This window comes from Ovis aries, chromosome 17, assembly GCF_016772045.2.
Source record: "Ovis aries strain OAR_USU_Benz2616 breed Rambouillet chromosome 17, ARS-UI_Ramb_v3.0, whole genome shotgun sequence".
In the NCBI taxonomy this organism is placed as follows: Eukaryota; Metazoa; Chordata; class Mammalia; order Artiodactyla; family Bovidae; genus Ovis; species Ovis aries.
Window position 1 is genome coordinate 71,590,980 of NC_056070.1, and position 25,484 is coordinate 71,616,463.

General features: G+C 49.6%; 1 long non-coding RNA gene across 3 annotated transcripts; it reads left to right on the top strand.

Moving 5' to 3' along the window:
- Nucleotides 1-35: 35 nt before the first annotated feature.
- LOC105602959 (uncharacterized) lies at nucleotides 36-22,397 on the top strand. Of its 3 annotated transcripts, none has more exons than XR_006056598.2 (3): nucleotides 36-226; nucleotides 20,586-20,713; nucleotides 22,136-22,397. It is a non-coding gene; the product is annotated as an uncharacterized LOC105602959 (long non-coding RNA). The 3 variants fall into 3 exon arrangements; XR_001021838.5 differs by lacking the exon at nucleotides 36-226 and adding an exon at nucleotides 8,780-8,840; XR_006056599.2 differs by lacking the exon at nucleotides 36-226 and adding an exon at nucleotides 10,413-10,882.
- The last annotated feature ends 3,087 nt before the right edge of the window (nucleotides 22,398-25,484 follow it).

The following is a 25,484-nucleotide window of genomic DNA, read 5'->3' on the forward strand; positions in this document are numbered from 1 at the left end:
TGAATGGACCTTCCTGCCGCGCCTGGACTCCGGCCCAGCGCCCCGGACACGGGCTGAGTGCCCCGGGGGAGGGGAGCCTGGGCTGGAGGCCCCGCCACCCCCTCCGAGGCCTGGTGTCTGGAGTTAGGCGGGGTGGGGGCCAGGCCGCGCTCCCCCACACAGGGACCCTTGGGCCGTCGGGTGGCCAGTTACCACGGAGCGGGTGCGGTCGGCGAGGCGCGGACGGGTGGGTGTCCCCACGGGCTCCCTGGGTGAGATGGGGAGGGGGGTCCGGACCACCTCCCAGAGGCCACGGTGAGTCCCCCAGGACGTGAGGAGCCCTTGAGTCCGGCCCACCCGAGAGCCGGGCAGTGCGGCCCGATGGGGCAGGCACCTGCAGGGACGGTCTGCTCAGCCACTCGCAGGCCTCGCCACCCTGGATGCGGACAGAATCCTCGCGGGGTTGTTGGCCCGTCAAAGGAGATGGGGAGAACGGGGTAGGGGAGCCCAGAGAAGGCGCCGTGGGGCCGGGCTGGAGGGACGCTGCAGAAGCCCCTCGCGCGGGTGTGGGCGTTGATCTGATGCCTGTTCACGGTCAGTTTCCAGTATCTGATGGAGATGACTTTCATGAATGCAACCTTTGAGGGCTGGCAGTGTGTAAGGCGGAGAAGGCAATGGCACCCCACTCCAGTACTCTTGCCTGGAAAATCCCATGGGCGGAGGAGCCTGGTGGGCCGCAGTCCATGGCGTCGCTAAGGGTCGGACACGACTGAGCGACTTCACTTTCACTTTTCACTTTCATGCATTGGAGAAGGAAATGGCAACCCACGCCCGTGTTCTTGCCTGGAGAATCCCAGGGGCGGGGGAGCCTGGTGGGCTGCCGTCTATGGGGTCGCACAGAGTCGGACACGACTGAAGCAACTTAGCAGCAGCAGCAGCAGCAGTGCGTAAGGCTCCTAGATGAGGGCGTTGCACAGATCAGTGAGACCTGGCACCTTTCCTCCATGGTTTCGGGTAGGGAGAGACTCTGTAAATACAGCAGATTAAAAACAAACAAGCCCCGACTCACTGATTTGGCCGCCCCGGGTCTTGGGTGGCAGCTGGGGCTGCCTGTAGTTGCCGCGCCTGAACTCGGCTGTGGCTCGTGGCCAGCAGGAGCTAGTTCCCTGTGCTGGTCGCGGTTTAGCCGAAAGACAATGTCGGACTCTGGAACTCCACGGACTGCAGCCCGCCAGGCTCCTCTGTCCATGGGATTCTCTAGGCAAGAAGACAGGAGTGGGTTACCATTTCCTCCTCCAGGGGATCTTCCCAACCCAGGGGTGGAACCAGGGTATACTTCATTTCCCTGCATTGATGGGCGGGTCGTGTCTGACTCTTTGTGACCCCATGGACTGCAGCCCGCCAGGCTCCTCTGTCCATGGGATTCTCCAGGCAAGAACACTGGAGTGGGTTACCATTTCCTCCTCCAGAGGATCTTCCCGACCCAGGGACTGACTCCCGACCGAGGGCTGTATGCCTTGTGCTGGCATAGCACAAGGGTTCTTCACCAGCGCTGTCTGGGAAGCCCGGGAACGAACTGGAGCGCCCTGTGTCGGGAGCGCAGTCTTAGCCAGTGGAGCACCAGGGCAGTCCCAACACAGCAGATTTGAACAATTCGGTATGAAAAACCCAAGATGCCTTGGAGCTCACAGGAAAGGGTGCTTTCTGGCATAGAAAGGGAAATAATTCAAGACCTCAAAGTAGAGGCCTTATTGCCAGCTCAGAATGGCTCAGAGGGAATTTGAGCCTCCCTTCTTCCGCCTGCTCTTATCTCCTATTGCGGCATTTCCTAGTTTAGTTAATGGCCTCGCTGCCCACTCATTTGCCAAGCTTCCTCCACGTTCTTGCTCCCATACAATCAAGTTCTGCTAAATTTGTCTCCTGCCTTTTGTTAAACTCTTTCCCTCTCCCACCTCATGCCTGCAACCGCGTCATCTTTTGCTTGAACGGCTGCCAGTCTCCTAACTTAACTCCTTAGCGCTGATGTCTATCCTTAGTCGTCCTTCTAAAACTAACGTCTTGACATCCTTCATACCCTCTCTTTTATTATCTTCCTGCTTAGAATGACCTGCCATCTTCTGTTCTGTGACCTCTTACCCATCCTCCAAGACAAAGCTTACATATCCCCTCCTGTTAAGTCTCCTCCAGTTGCTCCAGAAGTTAGACTCTACTAACCCTCTGTGGATACCCCTATTAGAGCATTTCTCAAACACTGTTGTGTAATTATTTCTGAGCTCTAGGCAGGAACTGGGTCTGATCTACTTTTGTGTCTTCGGGGCTTTGATTAATTCTGAAGGGATCAAGGACAGATTCATTAAAGTGATGACATTTGAGCTGGACCTTGAGGCAGAAGGAGAAACTGTTATTATAGTTAAATTGCTTAATCCATCTTGCCCTATTGTTCGGTGACAGGTCATTCACCCTAGGTCATTATAAACCAGAGTTTCACAAATATGAAACATGTATTTGAGAAGGGTTTTAAAAATTATGTTAATTTTTTTTTATTTACCCAATTTATTTTCATTCTAAATAATAAGCCGCTTGACTAGATTCTTCTTTGGTAATGAGTAAAAATGACAATAGGCTCCGCCCTGCTTTCTCTTTGCAAATCCAGCCAAATCCCAAAGGTTTTAACTGCTTGCAAGCATACGACAGTGAGGGACTCTTCCTTGTTATGAAGACCAGTACTTTCGGTGGTGATATGGTTTGGTTTACGGATATGTAATAATTCAGTAGTTGTATACAGCATGAACAGGAAGGATGGAATAGGGGTCATTTGCTGACATATAGTTTTTCGAAGATTTGAAGCATATGATACTAACATTTTAAAAATCTGGGTTTTGCTATATTTTTTGTTTGAAGTGTCATTTTATAGAGGAAAAAAGAGCCTTATACCAGGAGTCAGGAAGTTTGTGGTTTAGTCTGGGTTCTGCCATCACCTCAGTCTTCCTGTTGTAAGAAAGATGGGGAAGGGAAGAAATCTGGGAATACCGTCTGCAGAAACTAAGCCCTTTCTAATTCTAATAAAATATGAGTCTAACAATCTAGTCACATATAAATTTATCTATTTACATGCATGTCTATGACAGAGCTTCATTATAGAGGCTGGTTTTATAGAAAGCCGATTTGTTTAAAATGTATCGGTTTTAGGCGTTGCTTTTAAATTCATAGCGTACATTAATTTTAATTCTTAGGGAAGGTACTTAAGGTACTGTGGACTGTGCTCATCAACACTGGACAGATCTGAAGGATTTTATGATCATCACGGGTGAGCAGGCCTCGACATGGGGACCCCATGACATGGAGACCCCGTCTGCCTCTTTTCTCCTGTGAACCAAAGGGGCTGCTTGAGACCTCGTTTAGCACTTTACAGCACACAAGAGCTTTTGCCTCTTTTTGTCCCATTCGATTCTCTCAGTATTACTGTGAACTGTGGGGCAGGAGCTCTTGGTATTTGTCAGATTTCCAAATTAAACATGATACTTACTGGAAGTAAAAGTACAGGCGCCAATATTTCACTTGTAGTCAGTCAAGGGGGAAAGGCCTTAAGGGACACAATCCTAAAGGCCCAATGTCGGGGCTAGCTTGTCCCTATATGGTGTTCCTTAGCTCAGAAATTATAGTTCTTCTTCTTTGCTAGGGTGTATTTTATTGCTAATATTACTACTATCCTTGTGTAGACTTGAGTGGCTCGCACGAAAGAGTTTTGGTATAGTGTACCCAAGTTGCCTGAAAATGGATTTTGTAGCAGAGCAGGGCCAGCCCAGGCAATATGGTGACGTATGGAGTTTTCATGGTTTTTCCCATCATGTATGGATGTGAGAGTTGGACCATAAAGAAAGCTGAGCGCCAAAGAATCGATGCTTTTGAACTGCAGTGCTGGAGAAGACTTCCCTTGGACTACAAGGAGACCCAACCAGTGACCCCTAAAGGAAATCAGTCCTGGATATTCATTGGAAGGACTGATGCTCAAGCTCCAATACTTGAGCCACCTGATGAGAAGAGCTGACTCATTGGAAAAGACCCTGATGCTGGGGAAGATTGAAGGCAGGAGGAGAAGGGGATGACAGAGGCTGAGCTGGTTGGATGGCATCACCGACTCAATGGACATGAGCTTGAACAAGCTCTGGGAGATGGTGATGGACAGGGAGGCCTGGTCATAGGTTCATAGGGTTGCGAAGAGTCAGACACAACTGAGCAACTGAACTGACTGATGGAGTTTCATTGTCTCCTTTCGAGCAGCTTAAACCTTTGTTCTTTGTTTCTGCTTTGAATCCATTGCTTCTTCCTTCATAACTAGCCCTGCCCATCCCTGAAAGGCCTTCCTTACCCTCAGCAAACTTTCAGAATCCATCTTGATGTTAGCTGAGCAACATTAAAACGCAGTGATCACCTCCATTTAGCGGGGGAGATCCTACGGAAGGGAGCTCTGATGACAGGAGTGTCAGGGGTGAGAAAAAATCCTAAGATGAATATTTGAATCAGGAGACCTCACCCCTCACCCCTCATTGTTTTCTGGAATATGACCTATCTCCTCCGTCTTATACATTCCTATTGCTACTTACACATCCATGCACAGGCTCTCATCATCTGAATTACTTCAACCAACTCATGATCAGTCTTCCTGCCTCCCAACTTCAAATTCCTCCTTAGCCTCGGTTCCCAGAGTGATCTGCTCTTCAGCGGCACTTCATTAGTTTAGGCCAAAGTCCAAGATGGCGTGGCACCAGGCCCCCTGACTTGGCCTCGTTTCCTGCTATAACTCTTCCCTGCCCATACTTTGGGCTCCAGCCCCGTCAGGCTGTTTCTAGTTGCACAAACACTGCCCCGTTTCATGCCTCTGTCTTTGCTCGGCTTTTTCTTCACCCAGAAAATTCTCACCCAGACCCTAAGATTCAATTCAGGTGTCTGCTCTCCAACGAGTCCTCTCCTGGCTCCTCAGGGTTGCTGTGGAGCAAACACTTCTGTGTTTCCATATTACTGAAGCTATGAAGTTTCTTGAGGATAGCAGTATGACATGCCTTTGGAAATAAAATGCTTTGTGTATAATTGGTGCTCAACAAATGATTGTTGAAGTAAATTAAACACCATATAAATATAAGTGTTTTTATAGCCACAGGGTCCTTTTGTAGCTAAATATTTAGCCTGCTTTTTAAAAAGACCACCCATAGCTGTGGCAGCTTCATAACTGTCTCCTTTTCCGCTGCCTTTACATCCTGGTTGTCTCCGACACAAGTCTTGGGTGGGTGCACACGTCTGACCAAATCCTGGAGCGGTTCGTGTGACAGCATGAATGGCCAAGAGGAGGAAGTCCGCCTCCAGGGGCTGCTTCCTGCAGCACAGCTCTGCTTGCTGGGAGGCTGCAAGCCCGACGGGTAGCGGTCAATCCCTCTTTGATTGTCTCCTCACCCATAGTCCCCTGGATTAGGAGTTTGGCAGGATCTTTAGCCATCACTTTCTTGAGTTGTACGTAACACACGTCAGGCCTCACCTTCAGAAATGTCCCAGCTATAGGTAACACACAGATCCCTGTGGCTTCCCCGGTGGTGCTGGAGGTGAAGAACCCGCCTGCCAGCCCAGGAGATGTAAGAGACACAGGTTCGATCCCTGGGTCGGGAAGATGCCCTGGAGGAGGGCATGGCAACCCACTCCAGTATTCTTGGCTGGAGAATCCCATTGACAGAGGAGCCTGACAGGCTACGGCCCACAGGACTGCAAAGAGTCGGACAGGACTGAGACGACTTCACAGGCGAAGGTAACAGACAGCTGCCTACGTGCGTCTTGAGAAGCAATATGGTGTAACAGAAAGAACGTTGAATTGGTATATAAATAGATTCTAATCCTGGTTTTGCTATTAGGTAACTGCAGCTCTAGATAAATTACCTGATATCTCTTCCTGATCTCTAAAGTTAAAGGTAATGGACTAATTCTCATACATTTTATGATGGCTAGAGTTTGGGATCTCTTAACTGTTGTGACAGCTTTTCACTGAGGCCCCCCCCCCCCCTCTTTTTAATCCAAATGGGAAGGGCGGGTGGAGCACATGCGGCTAGAGGCCCGCTCCTCGGCTAGTAGTGCTCTGAGACCAGGACCAGGACCCTCTTGTGTTAGAGCGCCTTGGCCCCGGGGAACTGCATTAGACCAGAAATCCCAGGGCTTGGGGTTCAGCCCTGGCTCCCCCAGGACAAGTCATGAGCTTTCCAGGTCTGTTTCTGCATCTGTAAATGAGTATGACAATACCCACTCTACTTTCTTTGAATTGAAATAATCAAATAAGCGAAGTGGAAATATCTTTGAAAATCTATACAGGAGTATTTTTTCAAGATATTTGTAATTAAGGAAAAGGTGTTCAGGTATAATATTCCCATGGAAAATCATAAATTTACCACCCTTAATGTCCTGGGTGCTCATCTTCGGGTATTTTTCAGTGGTGGTAGCATCTTTGTATTGAATCATTTATACTCTTTCTGCCGGTTCTTCTGGGAATCAAAAGCATACATTTAAAAGACGAGTAACTTTGAGGAAGGCGGCATTCTGAGGGAAGCCGTGAAGTCAGAGTTGGCTAGCCTAAGCTGAAGCCTAGTCCACAGCCCATCATTAGCTTGTCTAATCACTTGGGCTAGCAAGCTAAGCACAGTGCAAAATCCTGGGCTGAATTTTTGGGACCCAAACTTCATGAAGTTTCAACATGGTAAAATGAACCTTCTTCTTAAATGAACCTTCCTTTCAACCTCCCGCTCTCCCTAAAACACTGACATGAATATGCGGTGAGCTCGGCAGCAATATGTGTGGCATTTAGGGGTATTTGGCTGTTCATAAACTCAGCGTGAGTCGCCTGAGAGTTGTAGCTGCAGAGAAGCTGATTTAGTCTTCAGAAGGCTGCATCATGAGAGGGTCAGTGTCCAGAAACACCTGCAATCTGTCTGGCTCTGGGCCATGTGTGTGGCATGTAGACCATTTTGAGCACAGCCAGAAAAGAGAGAGATGATGCCGGTGAGACCATCTCATAGCAGCAAATGGTTGAAGGCACTGGGAACATTTATCCAGCAAAGCAAACACAGGAATGATACTGTCACTTGAGTCAGATCTCTGAAGCGGGCCAGGTGTAAGAGGTTTATATTTGTTCCGTATGGCCCTGCGGAGAGGCGCTGGAGGCGACGCATAGAAACACAGGGAGGTGCGCTTCAGGCCCAGTTACTTCCAGCGGGGGCGTCAGGATGCAGTTGCCTGCCTCTGCAGGCAGTGAGCGCTCAGCTGCTCTGAGTGTTCAAGCGCGGTCCCCACGGCCACTTGGTGGGGGTGTTGCAGAAGAAAGTCGGTCATCAGATGGGCAGTTGGACCAGATAGTCCGGGATTTGGACATATTGCTTTAACGTGAACCAAAACACAAACAACCAAACAAAAACCCCTAGGGATATCAAATCCAGAGAGCCGCAAACAGACCGTAGACCAGTAAGACGGTTTGGTGTCTGAAGCAGTGAAAGTCAGGAGGAACCTGCTGCTGAAGAGCCGGGCGGCGGGGAGACTTCAGTAACGCGCGTGGTAGCAGCGGAAGCCGTGTTTCTCAGAGAGTATTTGTCCGGCTTGGTTGGTTTCAATCGGAAAGGGACTACTTTAGTTGATAGTAGTGTGGACTTAGATCCTGGCACCTAATAGTGACTGAATAGGATTTTGGTCCCAGAATCAGGATGAAACAACCAACTTGTGGTTGTGAAGAGTGATTTCAACTGGAAAGTGGTTGTGTCTGGCCATCAGTTAGGGCAGAATCACTGTGCGGGGACTGAGAGCCCGCGCAGGCTCACAGCTGCGCACAGCCCAAGGCCGACGCGAGTGAATATGGACGGAAAGATATCTGTTAATCCAGACCAAACAGGCTCGTGTTCTGTACCTTGCCATCTACAGACAGCTGGTATCTAAAAGCCCTCAGCGCTGAAGCCAGGTCGGTTTCGTGCTCGGGGAGGCTGTACTGTGTCCTCTTATCCATTGCAAAGGGCCTGCAGTGCGAGCTCTGTCCTTAGTCCCGGAATCTGAGGCCCGCCTTAGACTCCAGCCTTGCTGCTGGCCCCGCCTGGATAATTACTGTCCCAAGTCAGATAGCCAGCCTGCCACGGTTGGGGCAATAAACACACTTGCGCTCCAGTTCAGGAACTGAGTCTAGGTTTTGTTTCTTAGATCCAGTCTCCTCCTGGCATGCCAGTGTACTGCCTCCTTTTAAACCTAGCTCTGCCGAGGGCTTGGGTCTCATTCTGCTCGCTGGGCCCTGCTAGCTGCTGACAGACTCCAACACAGACCACTTCCTGCCCCTGCCAAATCCCAGTGCCGCAGAGGCGCACCTTTGGACCTGTGTGCGCTGCAGGGTTAGGCTTCCGTTCTCTAAGACATGGAGCATCCCCTTCGTCATCAGGAGGCTTTCTTGGAGTCCTAAGTTTCTCCCTGGTCAAGGGAGTTGATTTGACCACGCCCGCTCCCTGTGGGAGCCCACCTGGTGCCGGCTTGCGCCTGGAGCGTTCCGCAGGAGGCCGTCTTCCATACCGGCCTCTCCCGTCACTAGCCAGCAAGAGCTTCCTGAACTCGAGACCATGCGTCCTTCTGAACCTCTGCGGAGTGCTTCTGGGCTCCCCAGCCCCATCTCTGTTTACTTAGCTGGGTGCTTTTCCTGTCTAGACTCCAAAGAGTTAAGTTTTAGCTGTCCACGGCAAGCTGCACAGCTTGTCTCACGAGGCTCATACAGACAGTCAGCATTTATTCTCTTCATTGGTTCACTTTATAAACGTGTATTGAGTAAGCCAGACAACTGGACCAGGCACTGGAGTCAAACACGGGTAAGTCCTATGGTGCTTGCTCTCCTAATCTAATAAGGCGCCTGTTTATCCAGTGCCTGCTGTGTGCCAGGCCTCCAAGTGACACACCTCGCAGAGGATGTCACTGTGTCACAGAGGAGTGTTGAGGAAAAGCTGGGCAGTTTGTATTACAGACCTGAGGCTCCAGAGACAGCACATGGTTAGTGCTTAATAAACAGTAGCTGTGTTTACCATGTTGGGCAATAATATTACCAAAAGGGCCGCACAGGTCCAGAGGGCGGGGAACAAGCGTCTGAGCCAGAAGGAGGTGTGGAGGACACAGGAAGGTCGATCCAAGAAGGGGGAAAAGCAGAAAAAGGTGCCCATTACAGAGTAGCCGGTCTGCCTGGGGCACCAGGGTAGATAAACAGTCGCGCTGCACCAGTGTGCGGGAAGATAGCGTCCTAGAGACACGTGCTCAAGACAGATTCTAGCCATGAAAGCTTTTACTGTATTCACGGGAGAAAATGCATGAAGTTTGTAAAAACTGGAAGGGTCAGACCAGCCTGAAAGTTATCCGGCCGAAAGGAAGGGAGACTGCAGGCTGCTTAGCCGCCTGGAGAGAGAGAAGCCCTTGCAAAACGAGGAGGTGACTGCGTCGCTTAAATGGACTTTGATCCATGTGTCTGGCAGGACAAGTGGAAATATTTTTCTCTTAAATAATTCAGGCCTGCCAGGCTTCCAACCCAGTTTAAGATAGTATAATCAGCTGCTATATAAAAATGTGTATGGTGTTCCAGTGTTGAAGGAGTAGAGTTTAAAGGAGGGATAAATACAAATTTCTGTGTTCAGCAGAGAGTTCATGAATAAAGCCCCTGCTGGCAGATACACGAGCGCCTTCAGCGGATTGCATTATCCCAAGGAGAAGGGAACACGATTTGCCTGTTGACCTGGCTTATAATGTACTTAAAACCATATCATCAGGAGACAGGCCTGATGATTTAAAGATATTTCTGTTTCCAATGTTCTATATTTTTATGAGGTAGACTTAATTTGAGATCTGTGACAGATTTTTCACGGCTGGTTGTTCGTATTTTCCCAAATCAGTAGAGACAGAAAATGGTGGGGAAACAAATGAAATTAAAAGGCCGTGGCAATCATGGCCATGCAAGATGAGGCTGCACAGCAACGATGCTGCTTAATCATGTCCCCAAACGTCGGGTTATTTTATCAAAAGCAACGTGGTACAGTGGTGAAATCGTACGTTTTAAAATTCCCAACTCTGCTATGTCTTAGTTTTATAACCTTGAGAAAGTAGCTTTTCTGAACCTTCTTTTTACTTTTTTAAAGCATTTATTCTTAATTGGAGGGTCGTTGCTTTACGGTAGTCTCTTCAGCAGCGTGAGTCAGCCAGGATTATACACGTGTCCGCTCCCTCTTGAGCCTCCCCCCCCCCCCCGCCTCCCAGCCCTCCGGGTGCGGCAGAGCGCGGGGCTGCGCCCGCGTGGCGCAGCAGCTCCCCGTCAGCCAGCTGCGTTGCGCGCGGCCGTGCGCATGTTCCAGCGCGGCTCTCTCGTCTCTCTCCCTCTCCTTCCCCCGTCGTGTCCAGAGTCTGTTCTGCACGCCTGCGTCTCTGTTCCTGTCTGGATCTTCTCTTACTCTTCTTCAGCATAAGATGATAATACTTGCTTCTGTGACTGCTTCAAGAATTAAATGAAAAGCGGGTCTGTGAAATAATCAGCAGTATGATGTCCCACTCTCCGTAGGGATATCGCTTCCCCACAGCGATGGGGCCACTCCTTGGAATATTTGGAAAGCCCCTGTGGATGTTGCCTACAGAGCCTGTGTTACAGCTTCTGGAACAACTTTAGTGCTGATAAGGGTTTTTGTTTTTGTTTTTTTTTGAGAGTAGATTTTATTTTTGAAAAAACAACAAGAGCTTAATTATTGGATGATGAGGTTGGAGGTTTTAACAGAGTGTGATGATAAAGTCTGGACTGTAGATTGATCATGAAAGCAACTCTGATGGAAAAGTTCCAGAGAAGCGACGAGCAAACAGAGTTTTTGGGATCAGTTTTGGATAGGTAAATTCTTGTGTGTTTCAGCTTTGTTATGTTCCACCTCATTTCTGTAGGATGATGCAAGACAGAGCTGATGATAGAGACCAGCAAAACGTGAGGAGGAAATAAAACACAGAGGCCGTCCTCCTGGCAGAGAGTTTACTGAAATATTTGAAATTCTTTCATTATGTACAACTCAGGGCTGCGTGCTAACAATGTAAAAAAAAAAAAAAAAATCCTGTTTCCAAGCCTTAGTGTATCGGGCTCGCCCGGCGGCTCAGCGGTAAAGAATTTGCCTGCCAGTGCGGGAGACCCGGGTTTGACGCCTGATCTGGGAAGCTCCCACGTGCCACAGAGCGGCTAAGTCGAGGGGCACAGCTATTGAGCCCGTGCTTTAGAGCCCGGGGGCTGCAGCTGCTGGAGCCTGCGCAACCTCGGGCCCAGAGTCCACAGCAAGAGAGGCTGCTGCCGCGCGAGCCTGGGCGCCACAGCCAGCGAGCAGCCCCTGCTCGGCACCCTGGGGGAAAGCCCTCGCCGCAACCGAGACCCGGCACAGCGAGGAGAAGCGGAATGGCGCTTAAGCAGATCTTTCCGTCCCAAGGCCGAGCACGGCCTCCCAGTCCTGCTTCGTGTCCCACTCGGTGCCGCCTTGAGATGAGTTCCTCGCCTCTGACCACTGTCCTCCTCTCAGCTTTCCAGGCACAAAGCTGCGTCCGATTCCGTCTCCTGCGTTAGCCATTTCCGCTGTAGAAGGTTTTCTCCTCTGCCTCTTTCCCGGTCTTACCGGATCCACGGTCATCTCTCCACCCGCTGGATTTTGCCTGGGTGACCGTAGTGGCCAGGAGGCTGATTTCCTAGTTTCTCCGATGTCGGTGCTTTTGTCTGACAGCGCCTTTTGCTTTTAACCTAATACTTTCACTCCCACGTGGTTATATCTTTGTTACAGCACCTAGCACAGTGCTGTGTGCGTGCCTGCTCCTGAGATCATCGTTGGCGCCCGATCTCTGGACGCTGAGCTCTCTGGAAGCAGGAGTGACCTCCTTTACCTCTGCCTATGGTGCTCAGGGCTTGCACACAGTTGTGTGGCCCCAAGCACATTGCTGAACGGCTCTATGTCTCAGTTTCTTCATCTGCAAAATGAGGATAGTAGTGTCTGTCAAAGCGCCGCTGCGTTGAAAGTGTGTGTGTATGTGTGTGTGTGTGTGTGTGTGTGAAAAGGGAGCTTCTGTATTATTATAGTTTTGTATATGACCATTTCTGTATCATTAGAGCACTCAGAAAAGTTACTGCTTGGTTTATCTGGTCAGACTCCTATTTCCTTGACCTTCGAGGGCTCCTATTTCCTTGACCTTCGAGGGCTTCTGTTTTCTGACTCCCCTCTTCTCTCCAGGTTGGTCTCACTGGCCCCCAGCATCGCCTCCCGTCCGCTAGCCCAGGCTTCTTTCTGTTGGCAAACGCTCTGCCCTCTCCGCCTGGGAGCGCCCGTGCCTTCTGTCGCTCCCTCCCCTTCCCTCGCCTCAGGTCCTCGGGAAGCCTTCTTCCTCTCTGAGGTCCCCACCAGAAGCTCCGCCTCGCCCTCACTCCTCTCTGCTTGAGCTCCTCTGGCATTTAGAGTTTGTATCTCAGCATAGGTACTTAACAGTGCCTTGGGTTTGTTCTGTCTCTCCAAAAAGAGTAAAAGCTCTTTGAGGACAGGGATCACGTGTTTCTTTCATATTCTCTCCTGTACACGGCGGCATGGTACCGGGTTTGTACTCATATAATAACCTTTTTTTCTTTATTTTATTGACATACAGTTGACTTACAATGTTTCCGGTGCACAGCAAGGTGATTCAGTTGTACATATAGACATATATTATTTTTGAAATTATTTTCCATTATAGGTAATTACAAGATACTGACTATAGTTCCCTGCGCTATACAGTAAACCTTTGTGGCTTGTTGCCTATTTTTTGAATCTTAGAAATCTAGCATTCTATTCATACTAAGTTCAAACAAATGGAATCAAAATGTCATAAATTTTTTAGTCAGGCAAACATTTGCCAGTGTTCTGAAACATATATATTCTGCATATTGTTATCTATATATACATACAGAAGCTTCTCTACTAGATAAAGACTTGAGAAAGAAAACACACACACACACAAAGACGGGGAAATCGGGAACATGCACTAGACGACATGGGAGCACAGAATATGAGATAGAAGAAGTGAGGCCAACGGGATAAACGCGAAGGCTCATCGCAGAGTCCGGCTGCTTTAAACATGGCTGCTCATGAGACGTGTATCTGGAGCTCCAGCGAGAAAGGCAGTGCCTGGGCATCTCTATTTTTCAAAAAATACCGAATAATTCTGTTATGCAGGATTTTAAAACACGGTTACCAGGTTTTCTATTAAACGGTAGTTTTGGTGATCTAGAGTTATCTTATTTTTCTGTTGACCCACCATGATACAATAGCGTTACGTAACAGTTGCATAATCACAACAGTAAGAGATGTTTCTCAGTTTCCATAATCAACAGTCAGACAAACAATAATTACAGCTGCAAGCCATAATGGAAACATGATTAACCTAACAAGAAAAAATAATTACGTACAAGTTGGGGGGGGGTTGTCAGAAAGTGAAGAGGAGCTAAAAAGCCTCTTGATGAAAGTGAAAGAGGAGAGTGAAAAAGTTGGCTTAAAGCTCAACATTCAGAAAATGAAGATCATGGCATCTGGTCCCATCACTTTATGGGAAATAGATGGGGAAACAGTGGAAACAGTGGCAGACTTTATTTTTGGGGGGCTCCAAAATCACTGCAGATGGTGACTGCAGCCATGAAATTAAAAGACGCTTACCCCTTGGAAGGAAAGTTCTGACCAACCTAGATAGCATATTGAAAAGCAGAGACATTACTTTGCCAATAAAGGTCCGTCTAGTCAAGACTATGGTTTTTCCTGTGGTCATGTATGGATGTGAGAGTTGGACTGTGAAGAAGGCTGAGCACCGAAGAATTGATGCTTTTGAACCGTGGTGTTGGAGAAGACTCTTGAGAGAGTAAAGGAGATCAGCCCTGGGATTTCTTTGGAGGGAATGATGCTAAAGCTGAAACTCCAGTACTTTGGCCACCTCATGCGAAGAGTTGACTCATTGGAGAAGACTCTGATGCTGGAGGGGTTGGGGGCAGGAGGAGAAGGGGACGACCAAGGATGAGATGGCCGGATGGCATCACAGACTCGATGGACGGGAGTCTGAGTGAACTCCGGGAGCTGGTGATGGACAGGGAGGCCTGGCGTGCTGCGGTTCACAGGGTCGCAGAGAGTCGGGCGCGCCTGAGCGGCTGGGCTGGGCTGACCTGGCGGCTGGGCTGAGCTGAGCTGGCGGCTGTCAGCAGAGTGATGTGGGGAGTGAAAGCGGATGCACGCACAGGCTGCGCTCCCCCAGCCAGCCTGTGTCTTTTCGTTGGTGTGTTTAACCCGTTTACGTTTAGGGTGATTATGGATGTATGTGGCCTCATTACTGTTTCGCAATTGTTCAGAGTCTGTTGTAGGTTGTTTCCTCCCTAGAGAAGCTCCTTTAGTACTTGTTGGAAGCTGGTTTGGTGGTGCTGACTTCTCTTAACTTTGGCTCGTCTGGAAAGCTTTAGATGTCTCCATCAGCCTGAATGGGAGTCTTGCTGGAAAGAGTACTCTTGGTTGCAGGTTCTTCCCTTTTACCACGTCAAACATCTTGCGCCATTCGCTTTTGGCTTGTCGAGCTTCTGTTGAGAAAGCCGCTGACGGCCCGACGGGAGTTCCCTGTACGTTGTTTGTCGTTTTCCTTCGTTTCTTTTCGTGTTTTTATCTCCGTCTTTCACTTTTGTCCGTCTGATTTCTGCACGGCTCAGCGTGCTCCCCCTTGGGTTCATCCTGCCTGGGACTCTCTGTGCTTCCTGGACTTGGATGACCATTTCCTTTCCCGCGTTAGGGAAGCTTTTCAGCTATTATCTCTCCAAATATTTTTCCGGGCCTCTCTGTGCTCTGTTCCGCGGCGGTGATCTCCACCACCCTGTCGTCCGGCCGTTTCCCGCTCTCTGCCTCAGTCGCGCTGCTGCGGATCCTTCTGGTGTCCTGCTCACCCGTGTCTGTTCTTTAGCTCATCTCGGTCTTTGGTAAACGTCGCCTGCATCTGCTCCATTGTTTTCCCGAGATGCTGGATCATCTTCACAATCGTTATTCTGAATTTGTTTCTGGAAGGTTGCCTGTCTCCCTTTCGTTTACTTGTTTTTCTGGAGTTTTGCCTTGTTCCTTCATCTGGGACTTAACTTTCTGCTTTTTCATCCTGGTTAATTTTCTATACTGTGGCTTTTGTTTTAGCCACTGTGGGACTGTGGTTTTTCTTGCTTCTTCTGTCTGGCCTCTGATGGAGGAGGCTCAGAGGCTTCTGTAAGCTTCCTGATGGGAGGGACTGGCAATGGGAAAAACTGGGTCTTGCTCTGGTGGGCAGGGCCTTGCTCAGTGAAGCTTTAGTCCAATTATCCGCTGATGGGAGGGGCTGTGCTCCCTCGTTGGGCATTGTTTGGCCTGAGAGACCCAGCCCTGGGGTCTGCAGGGCTCTACGGTAAGGTTAATGGCAACCTCCAAGAGGGCTTATGCCAAGGGGGGACCTTCCCAGGCTGCTGCGGCCAGGGCCCTGTCCCCCGGCTGAGCTCCTGTTGGCCCGCGCCTGCACAGGAGGCCCTCCAACACCAGCAGGTGGTTTTGGCTCAGCCTCCTGGGGGGTTGCCGCTCCTTTCTGCCGGGGCTCGGTGTGGGCAAGGTTTTGATTGTGCCCTCCGAGACTGTAGTCTGTTTCCCGCAGTCCTGTGGACTACGGTCAAATCCCGCTGGCCTGCAGGGTCGGATTCCTTGGGGATCCCCAGTCCCCTTGTTGGATCCTGGGCTGGGAAGCCTGATGTGGGGTTCAGAGCTTTCACAGCAGGGGGAGAACTTCTTTGCTGTTATTGTTTTCCAGTGTGTGGCCGCCCCTCGGTGGGTGTGGGATGTGATTTTTGCTATGATTGTGCCCCTCTCACCATCTCACCACAGCTTCTTCTTTGTCTTTTGACGTGGGGTCTCTTTTCTGGGGGGTTCCAGCATGCTCTGCCGACGGCTGTCTAACAGCTAGTTAAGCAACTCTTGCAGGGAGATGAGCACACATCTTTCTACTCTGCCATCTGCCATCTGATAACCTTTCTTGACGCATATTTTTTGATGCATATTACTAATGTGCTTTAGAAAGTATATGTATTTGCAGCAAGATACAGTAATTGAAAATGAGGTGCCTTCATTCTAATAGGGAGCTAGGAATATAAATATTCAGGGTGTCCCTTGGTCACTGCTGTGGAAGTTTTAAGAAAAGAGGATTAATGTGCTCAGATCTATTAATTAGATAAATCGTGGGTCTGTGCAGAGGGCAAGCAGGGTGAGTAAAGGCTAGAAGTAAAGGCTTCCAGTCTGCAGCATAACCTGAGACACGACAAAACTCTAATCTAAGGAGAGGGAGAGGTTAAATTCAGAAGATACTTTGGAAATAAAAATCAAAGAGATTTGTGTTCACTGAAATGGCGTATGGAAGATAGGGACGTTCAAGATGAGTAGGCTTGCTTCTTGAGCCTTGGCTTAATGGTGACACCATTTAGGAAGCAGGAGCCATGAGTGAAAAAGCAACTTTGGAAATTTAGATGCTTGTGGGTCTTCCAAAGACAGATCCCTGTGAACAGATGGAAACTTGGGTCTGGGGCCTCAGCTTTAGAACTGGGACTAGAGAGAGTGAGTCGGAGGTCTAATAAGCACATAGTGATTGCTGAGTCCATGGGCATAGAAGAGATCACCCAGAGACAGGACGCAGAGAGGTGGGAGGTGGAAAGCGGTGAGACAGAAAGTTCAGGGGAGTTGGAGGAGATGCAGAAAGGAGCAGGTCACCCGAGGTCAGAGTGCGGGCCGGCAGTTAACGTCGCAGCGGGTCAGCTCACGAGTGCGCATCGGACTCGGGAAAGCATTACAGTGGGCTGAGCTGGTCCCTGGTAGGAGTTCAGGGTATGGTGGCCAAAGTGAATTGAGTAGGGGAACAGAAGGGCCAACAGTGAGACCTGCTTGGAGTGACAGGAAGGAGAGAGAACAGTTTATTTGAGGGTGAGATACGGCTTTTTTTTTTTTTTTTTTTTTAATGAAGGTGTTTTGAATGTTTTTTGTGAAGGGAGGGAAAGGACCTGGGGAGGGGGGACGGCGGCAGCTGCGTGCTGCTGCTAGGCTGCTTCCGTTGTGTCTGAGTCTTTTGCAGCCCTGGACTAGCCCGCCGGGCCCCCCTGTCCATGCGATTCCAGCAAGAACTCTGGGTCGGGTTGCCTTTTCCTCCTCTAAGAGATCTTCCCCAGCCCGGGGCTGAACCGCGGTTCTGAGGTCTCCTGCACTGGCAGGGTTCTTGACCACTGGTGCCGCCTGGGAGGCCCGTCGGCTGTGTGCTGGGGGGCCCTTTACACATTCTTTCAATCCGTTCTCATACCATCTTGAAGTGGGGCCTCCCATCCACATGGTGTCTGAGGCTCCGCTCAGTCTACGAAACTGACCAGAGGGTGAAGGTTTCTCTGACTGCGAAGACCAGACTCCATCAGCAGGTGCTGCTCCTTCCACACGCTTCCTCCCCTCCGTGTAATCTGTTGGTCTGGGCGAAGAAGGGAGTGGGAAGAAATGGGGCCACGGTCATTGTGCCGCGACGACCTGAGGTGCAGTGGGAACACCTTCTCCACGGCAGGAGGCAGGGCGAGGCCTGAGGATGACCTGTAGAAGCTGAGCGACACGGCGAGCCTTAGTGGTCTTCCCTTAAGAGGGAGGGGCAGGGAAGGACACTGAGGTCAGAAACAATTGCTAGACAACTGACAATTAGAAATTATAGCCGAATAGCTGTGTTTAAGATGCTTTGGTTAATAAAAAGGTAAAGTTGGTTGAAAGATATCCAAGATTCTTAAAAAAACACCTGTCGGAAGTTGCTTTCACTTTCTTGGGGTTTAAAGAAAGACGGCAAAAGAGAGGCAAGTTCATACTAAAAAAAAGAAGTCCCTTTAAAAGGGCAGGAAGAATTGAGAGGTCAGTATATTATGAAGAAAGCCTAGGAAAGTATTTTTGTGTTTATATAAAGCTCCAATCCCTAAAGAATAAAGAGTAAGATATGAAAAAGCTCCAGACCCTTAGGATGGATCAGAGAGCCCCCGGCCTCTGACACAGCAGAGAGAGGGCACTGGACCCTGGAGTGGAGAGCCCTGCCTCAGCGCCCCACTCTGTCGCTGGGCACTTCCCATCAGCTCGTTAGGGCTGTTTTCTCAGCTGCAAAAGCTGCGGGCTGGTCTCTGATCTCTAAAGTGCCTTTGAGCTCGGAGTGTCTGTACTGGCGCTGGACACAGTCTGGCACGGTGGTAAGCACAGGCTCTAGACAGTGCTCACGTTGAATCTCCCCGCCTCACACCCACGCTGTGGGACCAGAGGCGAGGTACCAGCCTCCCTGGGCCTCAGTTTTCTCACTTGTAAACTAGGAATATTGCTAGTAACACCCGCACTGGGCAGTTGTGAAGACTCAGTGAAAACAGTCTGTAAACACTGCCTGACAGCAGGAAGTGCTGGATAAACGTAAGTTGTTGCAATCACAGATGCCGTTACACTGATACCCTTTTGCCACCAAGAGCATGCACCACTTTGCACCTACATCTTAAGGAGAAGAAGGCAAACGGAATTAACCAATCGGAGTTTGCCAGGTTCCCCTTTGGGAAAGGAATGAAAGGAATCCTCAAAGATTTGAGCTGTCAGGACCTCTGGGTTATGATTCAGCCACAGTCGACTGTCAGAATTTTCCCACAGCTCAGTGGAAAGTCACTGAAGGCTTCATGAAAGCGGTGCCGCCGCCTCCTGTGTTTCTCTGCTAGGAGGCACCGCTGACCCTGGAGTTTGAGTCTGCTGGTATCCCAGCAGGGGTAAGATCTGAGCAGCCTGCTGGACTCGGCGTCCGCAGCCCTGAGTGTCTGCCGCGCTGCAGACTCCAGCCTGTGAGTTTGTTGTCAACCCAGAGGTAGGGCATACAGAAGAGAAGTTTGGGGCCCGGATTGTTTTTCTAGGCTGGAACAGTGATGCAGTAACTGTCAGGTTACTTTGGAATTCAGAATCTCGCGTCTCCGTTGTCCACGCTATTCTCTGCCTCTCTCTGTGGGTAAACTTACGATTATGGATGTGACCTCGGAAGACAGCATACGCTAGTGATAGTCACAAAGGTTTTCTCAAATTACCCCAACAGAACCCTCACCTGTTTGTGACTGGCCATAGTTCAAACAGAAATGGAAATATCTGCACATTTGCTTCAAAGTCCTGACGTCTTTTGAAATCTTTCTAGATCACTTTCCCAAATTTGAATGCAGTGTCTCTTCAATGGGCTGAATGTTTCTCAAGCTTCCTGTTCTTAGCCTTGCAGAGGAAAGTAGTTTCTTGATCACCATGATGTTTAAGTAACTGTTGCTGATCTGGGCCAGTGCTCACTTTCCCTCTCATGGTTCCTTTGTCAGGAGCAGGCAGGGCAGGTCCCGCTCTGGCCTGGATATTCCCTCGCATTGAGGTTTACCCAGCATACGAATAAAATTTGAAACTGAGGCCTCTTGTCTAGGTATGAACTCCCGTTATGGCTAACCCCAGACTTGGTACTGGATGCCATTCACACCCTGATGTTGGTTGCCATACGCACCTCTTGACAGCATTTTAGTGATTCTGGTGCCTCCAAGCTGAAGAATTCTGCCTTTGGCCTCATTGCTTGTCTGTGTATTCTTTTCTCTTTAAGTGGATCATTGGGGTCCCTCCCTGCCCTTTGCCGAGTAATTAACTTGATGGTACTTGAAATGCCATACAATATACAGCATTTTTAGATAGGTAAAATGAGGCCCAGAGGCTTCCCTGGTGGCTCAGTGGTAAGGAATCCGCCTGCCAACGCAGGAGATGTGGGTTTGATCCGTGATCTGGAAAGATCCCACATACTGCGGAGCAGGTAAGCCCGTGGGCCACAGCTGCTGAGCCTGTTCACAGAGCCAGACCCGCGGCTGCTGACCCGTTCACGGAGCCCAGGCCCGCGGCTGCTGAGCCCGTTCACAGAGCCCAGACCCGCGGCTGCTGAGCCCGTTTACAGAGCCCAGGCCTTCGGCTGCTGAGCCTGTTCTCCACATCACGAGAGTAGCCCCCGCTCTCTGCAACTAGAGAAAAGGCCACACAGCAGCAGAGACCCAGCACAGCCAATGCATAAGTAAGTGAAATTAGTTTTTGGAAATGGAGGCCCAGAAAAGGTAATGACTTGTCCAGGTTCAAACAAGCACTTCTCAACAGGGGTCAAGCCCAGAATGCTGACTTCTCTAGGTCCTGCACCATACTGCTTGTGTTAGCTAGCAAGCATCTTCTTTTAAAGGAGAGGTTAAGCTGAGTGGTGGGAATGAGACCCTTCATGAAGAAAGGACAGGGCTGAAGGAGGTTGGAACCCAGGCAGGGGTCGGCACTGTGTAGGCAGGAGGCCCGAGGAAGCAGCGAGTGCCCGCTGCGGGTGGAGCCGGGGGCCCCCGGGTGAGCACGGCGCGCAGGGTGAGCTGGGAGACCACCGCAGCTCTTGGCCCGCTTGGAAACGCTCACCCGGCCAAACAGATACAGCTGCCCGTCCGGATCTTATTATTTCTACAGCTGCGATTTAACTGCTGCTTATCTTTCCTCTAGGAGATTCCTTGGAATGAAACCAATGGGAGATGAGGGTTTGGAGGAGTCTCATCAGAGCAGATGGGCTAGCAACAGCCAGGAAGCTTGTTGCCTTTGGCCGCGAGCACCGCCCTGGATCTGGACGTCTTGTGAGTAAACCCCAGCAGGCTCAGCCTCGAGCCCCAGTGAAGCTGTCCTGCTTCTCCTTGAAGAAGGACCTCGCGTGCTCTCACATCTTCCCTCCCCTCACGCTGATGCAGAAAATCACGTTCTCAGAGAACGCTTCCGTCTGAACTGCGGTGCCGGCAGCAGCCCCAGCTGGATTGCTTCTTAGCGCTGTCGCCCCTTGGATATATTTAGAAGTTCGCTGCACGGAAGGTCAGGAGACTGGGTCCTGGTTCTGACTGAGCCATCCATTTTCCCTGGGACCTTAGGCAAATTGCTCCTCCTTAGGCGAAGGTTTTCTCACCTGAAAGGTTGCTTATAGCAACATTATCTCTGTTTGTGAAATGATCACTGTTATCTACCAGACTTAATTTCAAAAGTACTGCTAGTGTCCCCGTTACGGATAGGAAACTGAGGCTTGCAATTCTCCTACCCTCACCATCTTATTTCAATTGCCAACCCCTACCCTGGCCGAGATCTTCCCTGTAGCTCAGGTGGTAAAGAATCTGCCTGCAGCGCAGGAGACCGGGGTTCGATCCCTGGGTCAGGAAGATCCTCTGGAGAAGGGACTGACTGTCCGCTCCAGTATTCTTGCCTGGAGAATCCCATGGATAGAGGAGCCTGACTGGCTACAGTTCGTGGGGTCGCAGAGAGTCGGGCACAACTAAGCGACTAACCCACACCCACACACCTTGGCCGAAGAATCGATGCTTTTGAACTGCAGTGTTGGAGAAAATTTTTGAGAGTCCCTTGGGCTACAAGAAGATCCAAACAGTTAGTCCTAAAGGCAATTGGTCCTGAATATTCATTGGAAGGACAGATGCTGAAGCTGAAACTCCTATGCTTTGGCCTTCTGATGTGAATAGCTGACTCATAGGAAAAGACCCTGATGCTGGGAAAGATTGAAGGCAGAAGGGGGCGACAGAGGATGAGATGGTTGGATGGCATCACCAACTCAATGGACATGTGTCTGAGTAAACTCCATGAGTTGGTGATGGACACGGAGGCCTGGTGGGCTGCAGTCCATGGGGTCACAGAGAGTCGGACACGACTGAGCGACTGAACTGAGCTGAATCCTGACCAGCAGCACTCCTTTCTCTGCCTTATTTTAGCCACAGCATTTCCTACCGCCAGAAACATGATCTCTGTTGCTTTTCGCTTTTCCCTCAGCCTCTGCAAGCTCTCTTAGGGAAGGGGCTTTGTTTTGTCCTTGTTGTTATGCATTGCTATGTTTCCAGAACCTAGAAAAATGCCTGGCACACAGTAGCCACTCAAATACTGGTTGAATGAAAAAAAATGAATGAATGTATCCTTGGTAGCAGGATACATTGGTAGACTCTATAGAAAAATCGATTTAGCAGTGTTAATGTTTAACATGCATTAACCTTTTGAACCTGCAATTCCAGAGCTAGGAATTTATCCTGTTGATGACATACTCACGCCTGTGTCTAAAGCCGTAAGTGCAAGGATGCTTCCTGCAACCGTTTGCTGTAGGAAAAGGCTAGAAGCCGTCAAACTGTGAACACTGAGGGAACTCGTGAAGCAAATTGTGATGATCCTCTGCAGCGGAGTTCTATGCAGAAGTGGAAGAGAATGGTGTAGCTCTGCGTGGGCTGATACGCAACAACCTGAGATACATCCGAAAGTGAAATAAAGCGGAGTCCAGAACAGAGTGTCACTTTCTTTTAATTTGCATTAAAAAGAAAAAGATATGATTTTAAAATATACTTGCTTGCGTCTGGACTGTTTCTAGGAGAAACACCAAATGGCTGCCCCTGGGGGAGAAACAGTTGCCCCAGTCAGTTGGATTGAATACTTTCTTTTTTGGCTGCGGCGAGTCCTCGTCGCTCCCAGCGGGCCCTCTGTAGCCGCGTCTGGCTGTGGCAGGCGGGCCTGCCCGTCGTCGTGCTGTGCGGGCCGCTCGGCTCCAGGGGCACGCATCAGCGGCAGGGGCCCGTGGGTGTAGTTGCTCCGTGGTGCGGGGGGTCTGCCCCGACCACGGGTTGTCCCTTGCGTTGCGAGGCAGATTCCTTAACCGCTGGGCCACCAGGGAAGCCATTAGAACTCACATTCTTGGAGTATGCTCCTTTTTAAAGGTTTGGTTTTTTTAAGCAGTTTCATGGAAATACAATTCACTTATCATAGATTTATCCATTTAAAGTGTACGATGCAGTGAGTTTTGCAGTAGGACGTTCTTAATTTTTAATAATTGTGGTAAATATATATGACATAAAAGTTGCCATTTTAACCATTTAAAGCGGCATCAACTACATTCACAGTGCCGGGCAGCCGTCCCCACTGTCTATTTCTGAAACTCTTTCAGCCTCAAACAGAAACTCCGTAACTGCCCTAGTACCGTGGGCTGCAGTATTTGATTTTTTTAAATTGAAGTGTGGTTGATTTGTAACTTTAGCTCCAGGTATGGACATAGCGATTCAGTATTCTTACGCATCACACTCCTTTAAAGTTGTTACAGAACAGCAAACGTGTTTCTCTGTCCCTGGGCTGTTTCTCACATGGTGAGTCTGCGTCTCAGTCCCCTGGCGCTATCTCCCCTCTCCCCTCCCTCCTCCCGGTGGTAGCCGCGGTGTGCTCTCCGCACCTGCGAGTCTGCTTCTGTTCTGTTCTATACATTTCTTAATTTTTTAGGCTCGACCTGTAAGTGATAACGTAGCCTAGTTGCCTTTATCTGTCTGAGCCATTTCACTAAGCGTAATACTCTCTCGGTCCACACACACTGTTGCAGATGGCAGGATTCCGTTCTTTTTATGGCCGAGTAACGTCCTGTTTCACACACACACACACACACACACACACACACACACACACCCCTCGCCCTCGTTATCCGTTTGTCTGTTGGTACACACTTGCGTTGCTCCCGAATCTTTTCTGTTGTCAATAACGCTGCTATAACTGTTGGGGTGTACGTGTATTTTGGAACTGGCATTTTCATCCTGTTCGTGGACGCAGCCAGGAGTGGCATTGCTGGATTCTGCCTTTGGTGTTTTGAAGAATCTCCATGCTGGTTTCCACAATGGCTGCACCAAGCTGCCTGACAAGCAGCGGTGTCTCAGGGCTCCCTTTTCTCTGCGTCCTCACCACCGCTGGCTGTTTGCGTTTTCTTTGATGAGGGCCATCCTGCCTCGTTACGGCTTCGATCTGCGTCTCTCTGGGGGTCAGTGGTGCCGAGCGTCTTTCCGTGCTGGCCCATCTGTGTGGCCTCTTTGGGACCGTGTCTGTTCAGGTCTTCTGCCCATTTCTTAATAGTGTGGTTTGCTTTTTAAAAGCAATACTTATGTATTTGGTTGCCTCGGGTCTTAACTGTGCATGTGGGATCTGGTTCCCTGACAAGCGGTCAAACCTGAGTCCCCTGTACTGGGGGCACGGAGTCTAAGCAACTGGACCAGCAGGGAAGGCCCTGGTGTGTGTTTGGTTTTTTACTATTGTATGAAGTGTTTACCTGTTTTGGCCATTAACCCCAACTGGTCATAATTACAACTTGCAAGCATTCTCTCCCACTTGGTAAGTCGTCTCATCGTTCGTCACCGCTTTCCTTGGTGTAAAAGTTCCTAAGTTTAACTAGGTGTCACTTACTTATTTTCAATTTTATTTCTTTCGCCTTAGGGGGCAGGTCCAAAGAAATGTTGCTACGACTCACGTCAGAGTGCGCTGCCTGCGCTCTTTAGTTTTATGGTTTCAGGTCTTACATTTGGGTCTTTAATCCATTTTGAGTTTACATTTGCAAATGATCTAAGGAAATGTTCTAGCCTCATCCTGTTACACGCAGCTGTCCCGTTTTCCAAGCAACACTTACTGAAGAGACTGTGTTTTCCTTCTTATATGCTCTCGCCTCCTCTGCTGTGGATTGATTGACCTCAGTTGTGTGGGTTTATTGCTGGGCTCGCTTTCCCGTTCTGTCCATCTGCGTGTCCATTTTGTGCTGGTCTGTTTTGACGACTGTAGCTTTGTAGTATAATCTGAAGTCGGGGGTGTGACACCTCCAGTTTGTTCTTTTTTCTCTCACTAGTCGTGAAATTTACTTTGTCATTAAAAAAGAAAAAAAAATCCTAGCAAACAAAAGTGCAGGGCTGTATAGCTTTACCAGGGGAATCCTACCAAACATAAAAAGAAGAGTTAATATCCATTCTTCTCAAACTGTTCCAAAAAATTGGACAGGCTAGAATACTGCCAAACTCATTCTACAAGACCTCCGTTGCCAAAATCAGAGAAAGACAATGTAAAAAAGGGAAACTACAGGCCAAGATCTCTGATGAGCAGAGATGCAAAACCCTCAGTAAAACACCAGCAAAGTGAATTTAACCGTATCCACAGGAATCCAATTTTAGCCATCTTTCTGGATAAGAGATGTTGAACACCATCTAACCCCTTCATTTTACGGATGAGAGAACAGACTCACAGAGGGAAGGTGGCTGCCCCAGGTCAGGAGGCTCATCAGTAACAGTCCTCCCAGTCCGAGGGACAGTGTTCAGGGTAGGTCACACAAGAGGCCTCTTGCCCCTTGACAAAAAGTGGGGCTTGTGTCTCTCCTGGCCCAAAGGAGGGTTTAGGAATCTCCCACGGGAGGTCTTTCTTGTATGTCTCAGATACCCGTCTATCTAGTAGTAGGGAATGGGACACTGCTCCCACGGACAGAGGAGCCTGGTGGGCTGCCGTCTACGGGATCGCACAGAGTCGGACACGACTGAAGCGACTTAGCAGCAGCAGCCGCGCCCTCCTAACAGTATCTCTGTTTAG